The sequence below is a fragment of the Vanellus vanellus genome (genome assembly GCF_965231255.1).
Source record: "Vanellus vanellus genome assembly, chromosome: 6".
In the NCBI taxonomy this organism is placed as follows: Eukaryota; Metazoa; Chordata; class Aves; order Charadriiformes; family Charadriidae; genus Vanellus; species Vanellus vanellus.
This window is the reverse complement of record NC_138911.1, coordinates 36916239-36930705: the sequence shown is the minus strand read 5'-3', so window position 1 is coordinate 36930705 and position 14467 is coordinate 36916239.

Below are 14467 nucleotides of genomic sequence, written 5' to 3'. Positions count from 1 at the left end.
TTTCAATGTATGGATTTGGGGAATGTCAACAGAGAAACACACGGAATATTTCCAAAATTGTTTTAAGCCATAAGTGGTTAATGTTAACATTTGTTTAGTGCCAATAAAGTTAAATTTATGTGGCACATAATTTAGGAAATTGAGTAGGCAGAGAGCTGGTGGATGCCTCCTTAGCTAAAAAAAAAAATGTTCACTTTCCGTTAAACGCTCACACACATTTGTCATAGCAACCTTGAAGGTGGCCATAATGCTAAGCAAAACAAACACTGCTAGCATAATGTTCACTGTAATAACATGTCTCATGAGCTAGTTCAGTACTCCTTTTTATTACCTTATTTTCATTGCTCATTCACTGTGTTGGAGTTCTGTTTTGTGGTTTAATCATTATTACATCATTTTCCTTTCTTAATTTAAAGCTGCTGCCCTTTTCCTGTCATTCCATGCCACCTCTTTACTACGTGCACGTATCCCTCTTAACTTGCTTTCTTTCTTAATAGTGAGTTCTCTACTCTATTAGTTCCCAATAAAGGCTAATAGTTGGATAAATTTTGTATAAATCTAAAAAAAAAAAACCATGAAGGATTCACAGGAAAAGGGCAATAGAGTTAAAGTATGACAACACAAAATGCATAGAAAGGTTAATCAAAGTCAATCATAGTCACATCTATGTGAAACAAAACACTGTTGTTTATAGCTAAGGCTCATTGAATTTCATAAATCATGGTCAAACCACCCAATATTTTGCACAAATCCTCAGTTTAAGGTAGAAAAACTGTTCTCTCTTCCAGTCGTCTTCTATGCCCTTCTTCCTTTTGTAGATAAAGAAATCCAGGTAAAATTGAGCATGTTTACAGAACAACGTAACAGAGATTTCCAGTAGATGGACAATTGGTACTCTATGTGCCCTCCCAGTCACTCCTCATTTATATGGCAAAATCCCCGCCAACTCTCCCTGGGAAAGACCACCTGCCAGGTCAGGACTGAAGAGGGACAAGGATTCAGGGCTGGCACCCTATTTTACTCCCTTTACCCTTTAACAATCAACATAATGAAGTAACTGAACAGCTTATTCTTAAGCAGCATATATGTACTCTACGAACAGAAAAAAAAAAAAAAAAAAAAAGACTCTATTACCCTTTTCCCTAGGAAGAACATGCTAGGTCATGAAACAGCTATTCTTATCTGGTAATCCTCCTCATCTGAGAGATGAAACTCTGTTCACTTCAGGTGGCTCATGTAAAGGAAAAGAAATATTCCCTTTTCAGAAATGCTTCTGAGTCCCATTTGCTCATTCTATGTACATTTGGGAAAATGGGCAGTTTTAAAAAGGTTTCATAATGTCCCTCCTCTGATATTCTGTCCAAGTCTCTGTGTATAAATGTATGAAGACATGACCCTTGTCACATCCAAAGCATATCTCATAATGCTCTTCCACAGTGCTACGTTCAGGAAAAGACTATCTACCAGTGATGTAGAGTCCTCCAGGTTTTAATGAACAGCAGAAGGGACCAACAGGATGACAAGAAATCAAATTTAATGATACATTATGTATATTAGCTTTATAAAACCCCAAAGAAAATGTCACAAATCCTTCCCCCCTACCAAAAATATAATCCACAGAAAATATACTTGTTTTCAGGAGCTTTTCCCAGCTGCTGATGCTTCACCTTCAGTGATTACTGATGCAAATGGTGAAGTGCACCTAAAGCAGCAGAGTTGCTCTCATTTAACTGTCTGCTCTGAAATATGATATCATTATTATTGCAATGGTTGTGTGGTTTGTCTCTTTTTCTCGCTAATCCCCCTCTCCTTGTGCAATGCTCATCTACCAGAATAATGGGGAGGAAATGCCATTAGGCAAAACTCATCTCCAAAGATCTGTCTGCATGAATAAGGACTTGCTTGCAATAGTACAGGTTGACAGTCTGGGTCAAATTTGGCTAAAGCATGTTAGCTTCATTTAAAACCAAACGAAAAAAAAAAAAAAAAACTTTCTTATTCCCAATGAAAAGGAAATCCATATAAGCAATATCTTCTAAATGGAACAAAATGTCTTTACTGGTATTTTTTTCAGCAGTACACTGTGTTAATTCATTTATGGAATTGGGTTTATTTGAGTATATGCACCCTAACCTTTTAATGCAATGGTATTCTGAAGAAAATAATAGATTAGCCAAGAGCTGGTGGGCTAATGCTGTTTTTCTTTGTTTTATGATGTTAATTAGGTTTACTTGATTGCCTGCCATTTACCTCAAACCACAGGATTAACTGAGTACCCTTCATATTAACTCTCTCATCAGATAATTATCATTGCTTTTTCCATGCAGTATTATTACGTACCACATTGACTTTAATTTCCTCCAAATATCGAATAAAAAGTGTATTCATTATATAATGTATTTACTCTTGCAGTCATGAAGTCATGAACTCGTTTTAAGGACTGAGGAAAAGAAGCAAATACAAAATGATTATGGGCAAGACATGCTGTCTGCCTCAGCAGTCAGTTTCGTGTCTGTCATGGAGAAATGTATTTTCCGAGGCCAATTGTGGCACAGTATTTTTAACTTGCCCTTGCTTACACTGGTTTAAATCTGGAGTAACTCACTAAAGCTAGAGAGTAGAAGCCTGGATGAATTCCACAAAGTGAGAAAAGAATTTGGCTGCGAGCATGTAAAACTGAAGCTGTTAATCTTCCTTCTGATTCCAGAGTTGGTCATTTCTTTATAAATGCTTACTACAGTTGTACTATCTAGAAAAAAACTTACTTAACATTTTCGGCTGAAAATATATTTCTTCCTCTTGAAATCTGTACCTCAGGGAAGTGTCTTATTCTATCAAATACATTAACCTCTCCCCCTTCCATACAGCTGTACTGCCTCTGCACTTCTGAATCTTACCAAGTGGTTTCCTTTACAATACTTCCAGGAAGTAAGGATGTGATAATATTCCCGTTTCATGAACAGCCAACTGAGTCTCATAGGGGTTGTGGGCTAACTTCAGAGCAAGCCTTTTTTCCTCAAATGTCTCTGTAGGCATGTACGGACATATTCAGCTGCCTTATCTACTCAACACGGAAAGACACCTAAAGTCAGTCAATACCTAATATTCCATGTGTGAAGTTATATTATCTGTTGGACAGGCATAGAGGCGCATCAAGTTGCAACCACTGCAAACAGGTAGCTGCTGGGCAGCTCCAGAGCTCTGCTGGGATTCACAAAACAGAGGTTCCTCATCCTTTTTTATCCCTGATTCTTGATTTACTACTTAAATCTGGAGTATAAGTTCTCCGGTAAGACGGGCATGCGAGGTGGTCCCAATAGTTGGGCCTGTCCGAGTAACCACTCGGGCTGTGGGTCCCAGGCTTGGTCCCCATCAGTGCTGGTGTGATGGCTCCTAGGTGACTGCTCCATCCATCAGGTGCTCTGACAAATTTCTTTAGCAGAGTTTGGTTTCTGTAAAACACATACTTGCCGTGCCCAAAAGGTGCATTTTCAAGGCGTGCAGCTGGGCAGGGGAGGACTGGGTTCTAGAAATTTCTCTGTGAAACCAATTTACTCATAACTGACAATCTTCAAGAAGAGGGCTTGCCTGAGAAAGCCTCAGCCTGTTGGCTACACAGTAGAGGTCTGAATTTGGATCTCCCACAATACACAAAATGCTGGAATAGAGAGCTGAAGTGTACCACCTCCAACTCTCTTTTTTTAGCTATTAAAAAAATAATTTCACTGTTACTTAGAAGAACAGGGACACTTAGGCCCTTGCCCACCCCTCGATGTGTCCTACTCGATAACCAAGCTGTCTTGTGCTCGGATCACTCAGTCTTATGAACTTCACCCTTCAACATCTAAGTCTTGTCAGGCTTCATGGAGTCTAGGCTGGGCACTTACATTACAGCTGGTAGCATGCAAAACCTACGTGAAGATTTGAACACCTCCATTAACTGGTCTGCAAGGAGACTGACAGAGCTCAAAACTGACCTGGAAACTCTGCTACAGCATGTTATCCTGATTCCTACCTTCTGTCCACCATGTTTTTCCTCTTGAAACACAGCAGTGTCTCAGTGGGATCACAAACCAAACCTTTTTTTTTGTTCCATCTAAAAATATTTTTTCACTACCTTTTATGTTTAGAAAGACAGCAAGAAGCACCAACCCTGTGCGAGAAAGGAGTGGTGAAAAGATCCTTGAGTGCCAATACAGTGTACTCAACTTGTCTTAGAGTAAAGGAACTTTTCCATTGACATCATGGGACTAGAGTGGGCCATTGACAACTTGTATACTTGGTACGTGCTGTGATTTGTAACTGTTGCCAAACAAAGAGCTTCCTATCTTGCAAGATGCTAAACCCTTCATCTTAGTAGAGCCAATAGGAAACAGCACACCTCAAGGTCCGGTTGTGTCTCAACACTACTTATTTTTTTATTCATATTTATAATTGGAAACTTTCTAGGTAGTCTGATGTCTGAATGGGTGTCTACATTGTAAAAAAAATAAAGCAAGGATGAGCTTTGAGCTTCTACAAGAGAACCCTTAAAAAATACTAACCTGTGTATAGGTGTCACCTAATGATGGGTACAAATCAGGGAAATGAAAATTTGTGAAGATCAGCATCAAGAGCTAAGATAAAATGTATTAAAAGTAAGTTTATTGCTAAAATTAGGGTTTTGAAAGACTGTTAAGGAATATCTTCCTCAAATGAGGACCTAAATGGATCTTCGTATGGAGCTACATGTAGCTGTGTGTATGGGGGTTACAATGAATATCAGTTAAGCTGGGAAGCAAACTTCTTTACTAGTTTGTTTGTAGTTGCTATCTTATATGCTGATGCAGAAGCCAGAACATCTACTGAAGCAAAAGCCCTCTAAGAACGCATCTGAACAGAAAGAGGAGTTAGAAAGAAAATAAGAGGCAAAATGTATATTTTGAACTTAATATAGCTAAAATTATAAATAGCTTGAATTTAATATAATTTTTCTCCCTGAAAGTCCTTTCCAATCCACTAGGGGAAGGCTACATAATAATCATTGTCTACAAAACCACTCTGTGCACATACATTGTGTATGTAGATAACATACAGGGCACCATCTACTGACATACAAAGAGCACGAAATACTCTTCCTTCCTAAATCGTCTTCATCGCAGCTCATTTATCATTCTTTGTTTTGTTATACCCCACAAACTGTCCTTCATTTATCTATGTCTTCCAACTCTAATTCACACTATAATATGTAAAAGGACTATCAGGCAAATAAAAATATGTTGAGAAGTAATCAGGCTAAGGACTTGCTCTTCTTATGTCTCCAGCCAGCACGTCCTGAACGTGATGATTTCTTTGAGGAATCACATTGTGTATATAATAATAAAAATGTAAATTAAAAAAAAAAAAATCTTCTTGCGTTGGAAGGGAGTAAAACATGCATTTGAAGAGGCTGTAATCTCTCTTTCGTTTTCTCAGTCTGCATAATTTACACCAAATCCCAGTTTGGATGAATTCATCTTTCACGACAGTAGTCTTAACTTTTCTTGCTTGTGGGAAGAAACAGTAGAAAGTAATGTATTACAGGGATCACTGTATCTGCCTCTCCTATTAAGATGAGTTTAAAGGTTTTAGTAGACTCTTTGGGGGCTGTTGATTAAGTACCCCTCTCCTTACTTCCCTCAAACAAGAGGAAGTGATGTATTTCACAGTTTGTATTCCTCTGGCTCCCGCCAGACACACTGAAATTTCACGACTGCGCATAGTAGTTTTGCTGCTGTCACCCTCCAGATATGAGCTTGTGTCCCTGAAGTGGCTCAGGTAACAACAGTCTGCTGACAGGAGATGGTGCAGCCATGCGAGAGATGTATAGAGCTCTGTGGGCTAAATATTTCTCATGTAGGTTTCCCCTCTCCCCAAGTTTTCTAGAAATGAAACGCAGCTCCACGGAAAGAAGGTATGAATGACAAAAGACGTCTTGGAAATAAAAAGGAAGTTGAATCTTCCTTACTTCTCTGTTCCATAGTATATTATATTTTTGAAAAAGTGAAATAAAAAACAATAAGGTGAGCAAGAAATCCAGACACTTTTCCCCGGCTGTGCAGTTTAGCCACTAGTTACTTTGGTGTATGAACTAGCAATGCAAATAGTGAGAAGGAGGAGAGTATTTACAGAGTAGCTGGAGGGTTTGTGGAAGCCGTCACACACGCATGATGACAGTGTCTCGGTTTCACCCACATTACTCCCTCTTCTCAGTTACAGAGCCCCCAGCTCTTTGAGGAGCAGCCATATGGTTGGGGAGAGGGGAACTGATGCTGCGCAGACAGCATTTGGGTTCTTTCTGTGCTCTCAGACAGAGATCTCCTTGGGGACAAGCTGGGCTTAGGTGGTTGCATAATTTCGCTGTGTTTCCTAAGCAATTTTTTGCAAGATCCTTTTCAAAGGCTTGCACAATTCTGCTTTTCTTAGTTTATAATCTTATCTTTTGGTTTCTGTCTTAATAACTCATGTGAAGGTACGCTATTGGAAAAACTCCATCATTTAGCAAAGGCAGTCCTTCATGGCACAGCCAATATTTTGAAGGATTATACTAATATTAAGGGGATGCACAAAAGTCCTGCCAGATTCTTTCTGAAAGAACTGAAAAATTTCTGAGCTTCCTGAGTATTGCCCAAAGGCATTTAAAAAAAAAAAAAAGTCATTTGTGGATGACCCTTCTGATTTCATCTCATCAACAGTATGTTGAGGTCATCTGAGATTTATGCAATGCAGATATTTGGGGAAAGGGAGAGGAGACTGTTCTTAAAGAGCTCCAAGGGTGTTAACAATTATTGTCATTATACGTTACCAGTAAGCTCAGAAATATATTAGGAGCCTTCTAAGAGCATCAGCTGTGATGCATTTGCAATTGGACCCCCAAAAAAGAAAGTATAAGCAATAAATATGCCGGAAGGTCAGAGGAAGAATTTGGCACTGTCAGAATGGACTGGGTCTGAGCATTTTTCTTGTTGGGGAAAAATAGCCATTAGAAAAATGATTGTTGCTATTTATGAACATCATGTTGCTAAGTGACATCATGTGATGTTCACTGCTGCATCGGCCACCCACAGTTCTCAAGGAATAGCAACAGAGGGGGTGAAAGAGGTGAAAGAAAACTAAAAGGCTGAGTTACTATTTAAAAAAAAAAAAAGGGGCTACGGTTCAAGGCAAAGTAAAATAAGCTTTCTAAAAATACCTTCTTTCTTTTTCTAGGAGAATCCAATAGAATTAGGTTAAGAACTTTTTACAAAAGTAGTACATAGGTAAATCATTTGAAAGAGAGAGCCTAAGAAGCAAAACCCACCCCCAGCCTCAAGTATAACAGTGACCCGTTTTTATGCATACGTACGTATATGTATGTATGTGCGCATGTATGTGTGTTAAATTTTCCATGAGAGGAAGATTGTATGCGTTAAAGGCTACATCATACATTTTAAATTGCTTCTAATGTTGTCAGACTTCAATCATTTGGGCTCAAATGCTTCATGCTCCTTTAATTTACTGCATTTTTTATTACTTTAGCCATGTCAGCTCAGCTGCTTCACGTACATTAGATTATTTGAGCAACCATTGAACCTTTAACACTTCCCATGCTTTGCGGTATCTTGAAATTCATGAGCTTAGATGTAGAAACAGAGAAGATGGTGAAGAGACAACAGAGTGGACATTTCATTTTTTTTCTGTTGTCTCATGAGAAAACACCTAATGGTATGCGTTGGAGGCCAGCATCCAAATCCTTACCGCTTCCTATTTTGGATACTCCTCGTACTCAGCACTTCAGAGGCACGGGGCATAAAGCAAGCGTGCTCAGCCTTTCTAGCCAGAGTATCTTTTTAGCTGTTAATATTTAGTAGTTTTTTTAATTGGTTTGTTGTTTTTTTTTTTAATCACCTGTGCCATTATGATTTCTCTTTGATGGCTTTTTGAATGGTTTACTCTGGACCACAAGCATTCATCTTAACTTTGCTTTAACCTTTAATACTACTATATGAAAGGGTAAAAAAAAAATATATATACCCTAAACGTCCCTTCTCCCACCCTCTCACAGCCTCCTGTTGCCTTTCTCCTCTTCAGCTGCTTTCAGTCGTTATCCACAAACTCTGTCAGTTTTCATTTTTAATAACCATAAGTACAACAGGTTATTAATTTGATGTCTGTTGTCCAGAGAAAACAATTTAGGATGTTGAACTAATTTTCTCTATTCTGACATACAGTGATTAGAAAGGAAAGGCAATTTGGCAGCAGTGAGTGCTGGGATAAATGTGTCAGCCAGGTAAGTTAGGGGGAATGTTTCTTGGTTTTTCCCTCACACCATTATCACTAAGTACCCATTATTGATATCAACTGTCCGAGTTAGCACACACAGAGGTGAGTAGCCTGTTTACAGTTTCAGAATCACAAGTTTATGCTGATGTACATTCAGGTCACACTTTGATTTGGTGCTTAATTCCCTACCTAGAAGGGAATTTCCATCAGAGAATGCAAAACGTTGGGTTCTAATCTTGCTTGTTGAAGTCTTTCCATTACCAGGCTCCCTGAAAACTGCTTGTGTAGCGCTACTGAAGCCTTTAAATTAGAAGCGTGTCTTCTTTTAGAGAGGGAAAAGCAAGAATTTCATTTCATGCACACTTCTTTGTTGACATTTTCATTTGTGCCGTTGGAAAAAAAAACAAAACACAACCAACAAAAAGACAAATATGCCCTCAGTTCATTTTCCCATGCTAACAGAGTAGCTTTTTTTTTCTGTGGCAAACACACCTTCCAGACAGGGAGTTGCTTTCGGACTTTAGTGGTTCACTCCCTTCCTGTTTGAGACCAATTACGTCTCATTTGCAACACCATTAGTCAAGGAAGTGGCTATCCTGAGGTCACTTCTCAGCCCGTCCTTCCTAAATGGCACTGGTATGCCTTTCTTCCAAGCCACCGGGCTGTGAGGTTGGGCCCTCTTTGTGGTGGAGGCTCCTCCAAACCTGCAAGCGACTTAAACCTTGCAGGACTGGCCACAACGAGTGCAAGTTGAAATCCTCCAAACTAATTCGAAAGCTGTGGTTTGAAAAATGATGCTGGCTATTTATTAAAACAGCAAGCATGATCAGACCAAGCCAACTTGCCGGTTTAACAGATGGAAGCTTGTTAAAAATCTTTATTCCAATATGTTAAGAATCCAGTTTTGCTACAAATTGTGAAGTATGACTTGTGAGTCAAGCCCCAGTGGAATGGATGTCTCATACTTGGAGAGTCTCAGCTTTACATTCAAGACCCAGAATTTGCCACTTTATGATGTTTTGATTTGGTCTTTTGGGTATTTTTAGAGGTAAACTATTCTCATCATTTAACAATATCCCGTGTTTCCTGTCTTTTATTTTAACTGGGACAGATATTCTGATACTTTACATTTTATCACTTGAGAAGAGTATGATGATGATGATTATTATTTCTTAAATTTATTAAGTTCTGGTCTACCATCTTTACTACCCAGATAACACTGTTTTCTACACCTGAAGCACGAAGAGTTTTCAGTGATTTCCCAAGGTCACACTGTGTACACGACTAGCAGAGAAATCATCTTCTCCTACTACATGCAAAAGATCTCCCTTGCTCCAATTTCTGTTCTCATCAGAAAGAAGATAATAGGGGGAAAAACAACCAAAGAAAATTCACTTAACTGTGGCAAATCCATGGAACAAAGAAACAGGTAGTGATAAACAAGAGAGTCATGAGCTGAAAGAGGGAGCTCTTGCAAATCTATATGCCCGGTTTCCCTATGGAGGCAGCACAGCGCCTGTGGTGCCCTGGCGCGTACATTTTCCTGGAGAACTCTGCATCCTTCCAAAGTTACTGATGTAGGTTGTGGGGACTCGGTAGCAGGTTTCTGACCTCAGAGAACCCCTCTCAGGCAACTCACACACCTGATCACATAGCTTTCGCCATTTAACTATTCAGCATATTTTAATTAAATTGGTATTTGCATAAGAACTATCATAAGACTTTGTTGTACTTTCTTAAAATGAAAACAGAATAAGTATCAAACAGGCACCTATGACTACATCAGACATGAGTATAAAAGCTTAAAATAAAAGTTTGTGTACATTTTTGAAGAGATTAATTTTCAACCAGAAAACCTAGAGGCAGGAACACCCGGCTTGGTTTTTCACTCCTGTAACTCTAGTTTTGAGCCGAGATGAATAAAGTTACCTTTCAGTGAAACAAGTGAAAGAGAACAGAGAACGGCTGTCATACATGAAGCTCCTCACAGTAAAGCCCCACCACTTAACTTCTAAGAAATAATGTCAGTGTAAATCATGATGTGATAAATGCTTCACTGAAATGATTCATGCCATATGGTCTGAAGAGCAAAACGGGCACAGTTTATTTTTAAAAGAATGAGAAATACGAACTTGGAATATTCATTGCTTTGTCCTGCCAGGCTGAACATTTGCTGTAACAGAGGCCAGACTCACTGCAGGTCTGCCTTTTTTTGCTCACTTACGTTGCACTAGTTTGAGGCTTCAGTCTCATTCATAATGCAATAATGTCCACAAAATTATGACCAGTACTCAGCAGCCTCTTCTGCAAACAAACGTTCACTGGGCACCTATAGACTAAATCATCTTCTCACTTTCTCCTTTAAAAAAAAATCCAGGAGAAACTTCAGAACTAAATAGTCCTCAGAGTGTAATGACCTCCTTGGTAGTGAGAAGACACCTAAATTGAATAACCCCTGACAGGGGCAGAAGGTGCTGGCAATTCCATGAGTCGCTCAGCTTTTCCTTTTGTAAAGCTGCTGATGGTCAGCACCTTTCCTGCTATATTGTTGGGTATTAATATATTCAATGTGAGACTCCACTTAAGCAAAAAGAAAGCTAGATTCTTTCAAAAGTCATAACACCTCTCTTGTAATGCACCACTAGGAAAAAAACAAACAAACAAACAAACAAAAACCAGAAGCAAATAAATGTAGATGCCTGGTCTGCAAGGAATTATTTATTTTTATCAGTGATGCTAAAAGGTACAAGCACATCTCGCTGAAATACTTAGGCCCCACACCTACACCTTCAAAAGTAAATGACAAAAATCTCAGTAACTTCAACTATCTGCAATTAAATATATGATATTTCAGAGCTAGACTGTGCCTTATTCATTTTATTCCAACTCAAGGACAATGAAAAGCCACTGTCTCCTTAGACAAGTACTGGAAAAAGAGGACTAGTCAGTTCGTTGCAGTCATTGTGCAAGACGTTGGTGACTGCCTGGTTCTGACCTCTCCTCCACCATCTGTGCAGAGACATGTGCCCCAAGAAAGTAGTTTGAGAGCAGTCCATTTTCAAGAAATTGACATTATCGTTCTGCAGAATTTATCACTGTGCGTAATTTCTCGAAACAATTCGTTTTGGACTGAAGACTTTGATGTCACTCCTTCAGGTGGCTTGGTTTGGTCTGGGAGATGTTAGAAGGGTGATTTCTAAACCAAGTGTTTATGATGGGAGGTCAGCTTCACCTTCAGTAGGGCAGCCCTTAAACTGATGGCCAGGATTCTTGTAGCTAGTATAAATCCATTCAGGTTCAGTGAAGTTAGTATACCCATCATTCACATCTACTTTATTTGCAAGATTGATGTAATTTATATACAGATCAATTTTAACTTGCAGTCTGGTTCCACAATGATGTAATTAAGTTACTGATACTGCCCGGAGTGGGTATTCCCAAATCATCCTTAAAGATAAGAAGGAGTTTATAGAAAGATTAAAAGTGATTTAACACTGTTTTTTAAACAAGCAAGCTACACTTGCTTAAATCTCAGGAAGTCGGAAGAACAGAGCCTATTTTTTTAATAGGTTCAAGAAATGGCTAGTACTTTTTTACAGATGGAAGTTGAACAGGTTTAACCTGTGTTAGTTTAAACTGATGAAAAAAAATCTGTGTAAAGAAGTTATTTCATTTTAACAATTAAACCTGTTATTGGTCTGTTTTAATCTCAATTAATATAAGCTTCTTATATCAGCTTAAGCATGCATAAAGTACTGTCTTTTTTCAGTCTGCACACATACAGTACAACATCACACGTAGGCAAGCTTGTGTTAGAGGAAAGCATTTATTATGTAGTATATTCAATTCCTTCTCCACTCCTGTGATCCCCTCTAGTGGCCAATAATGGTCTGCTAACCATTTCTCAGTACTACAAATGATTTGTACCTCTTCTGCAGGGGAAGTCTGCCTCCTCCTCATTTGAATTCAAGAGATCAGGGATGGGTTTTTTTATTCCTGTGCTGCATATGAGAAGGACAAAGCAACCAAATCTTTCAAAAAGTGCAGCTAGTGTACCTGTGGGCAGTTTTACTTTCCCTACCAGGAGCAGACGGATTGTACGCAACCCGTACAACCAAAAGCCTACTCTGTTGGCAGTGCGGGGACCGGGAGATGATGGCCCTGCTGCAGCAGTAAGCAGGACCCTGCCACCCCACCCTTGCCGTGAGGCAGTATGAGAATGCCCGTGCCCATGGGCCCCGTGCCCATGTTGCTGGCAGTAGGTACACTTCTTGAGCAGTTTTGAACAGCGTAACAACATATGACTCGTCACATTCATACAAGTAGTTCAGTAAGTAGTGGAGGTTTGCCTTAGTTTAACGTCAATAGAAAACTGAGTTATGTATTTCGGTTTTTAGTAAGATTACAGGCAACTTGTAATTGCAAAGATTTAATATGAACTGGCAGGAGACCTAACCCCCAAATTCCTATGTTCACCTTGCTTTCAACTCAGGGTGCTTTCCAATATATTTAAGAGAGGTGTAGGCAACCGCAGCTGCATGCTCAATTAAGATGCCATTTCCTATGAGTTCAAGTCGATGCAAGCCAGCGCTGATCCAGTGCCATCTTCATTTTCTAACCTTGGCTGTGCATTTCTACTCCTTCCTCGTGCTAGCACCGGGACTTCCCTGACAGCTGAGGGAGATGGCTAACTCCCTGGATGAGTGAAAAGGAAATCCTGACAAAACCCCAAAAGCCCTAGGGTGCTGATGGCCTAGCTGAAGCCACGTAGGCCTTTCACGCGAAAGTAATGGCTGTACGATGAGACCTCTTCCTTTGGTGTTCTTGTTTGTATATCACAAAGGGCGTGGAGCAAAGGCAAGGTTCACTCCCGTGGGCGTGGGCGTAGGCTGATACAAAATATTTTTTAGCCAACTTTATCACAACTTTTTTTCCTCCCCCAGGAGGATGGGAAAGTCTGGAATGGACATGGAGCAAGTTGTGGACGGCATGAATGGCAAAGTTGTGAGAAGGTGTTAGGCAACCTGAGTGTATGATCACAACCAAAAATGTCTTTCACTTGTGGGTGTGAAGACACAATTTGTGAAATTCAGACTTGTATTTCCTCATACACATAATATCTCTACTATACAGAAAAGTTAGGATTTTTCAAAACAATCTTCTGGAATTAAAACAGTGATTGATGCATCCACTTGGCAACCATATGTATGCAACGTTATCAAAAGACAGAAGGAGAAATTACTAGTTTATGTATTGTCCTGTAACAGAGATTAGCAAAAGATATTTATGGCATGTAGGAAAATGGACAGGGAGAGACCCAGGGAATAGTGCTGCCACCTACTTGTACCGCGCAGTACTGCTTAAATTACCAGATGATTTTTCAGTTTCGATAGTTATGCTAGTTTCACTTCCAGCTGTTCCCAGTTGTTTTTCTTAGCGTGCACTGTCGGGTGACATGAAAACTACTCGGTTTCTCAGAACAACTGTACAGTGATGATTCACTGTAGGTAGCATAAAGATACAACTTTAGAAAAGAAAGGGAAAGAAAACTGGCTATTTCTGTCTGTTTCTGTATATCTTGTTTTCTCACTCTATTAATTGGACATTAATGTTTGTTTAAACGGCAGTAAGAGTTCTTATTTTCAGAATTTCAGTTCTCAGGTGCATCCTCCTTCATTTAGACAAATTATTACCCATTATATAACCCATTTGAAACAAAAGTCCTCTTAAAGCTCAGTCATATGGAGCAAGACACGCTTGAGAGCTGTGAAAGAGACCGCTGAGCTACTGGCACTGATGTACATCATATGGTCGACATAAGCCTATCAGACTTTAAGATGCTCTTCTTTCCACCGACTGCCATAAATAATGTTTCTAATTTCTAGATTTCTGTCTCTGTGTGTGGGAGGATGTCATGGCTGTCCTGATTCCCTTTTTTTTTTTTAAAGCTTAGTACTCAATAAAGCCATATCTACTGCAGAATGGAAATAATTCAAAATAGTTGCTTCAAAAATTGTGGAGATTTTGCTCATTAAGAATATCTATGCTGTAGTTACTTCCATCTGATTGCATGCCTTTACAAGTCTTCATCACAGATTCAGCTGCTGGATTTTCTGAGGGTCCATATAAGACAACACTGGTAAAAAAAGAATAAAAAGCACAATTTTCTTTCTAGTTAGTAGGAAAG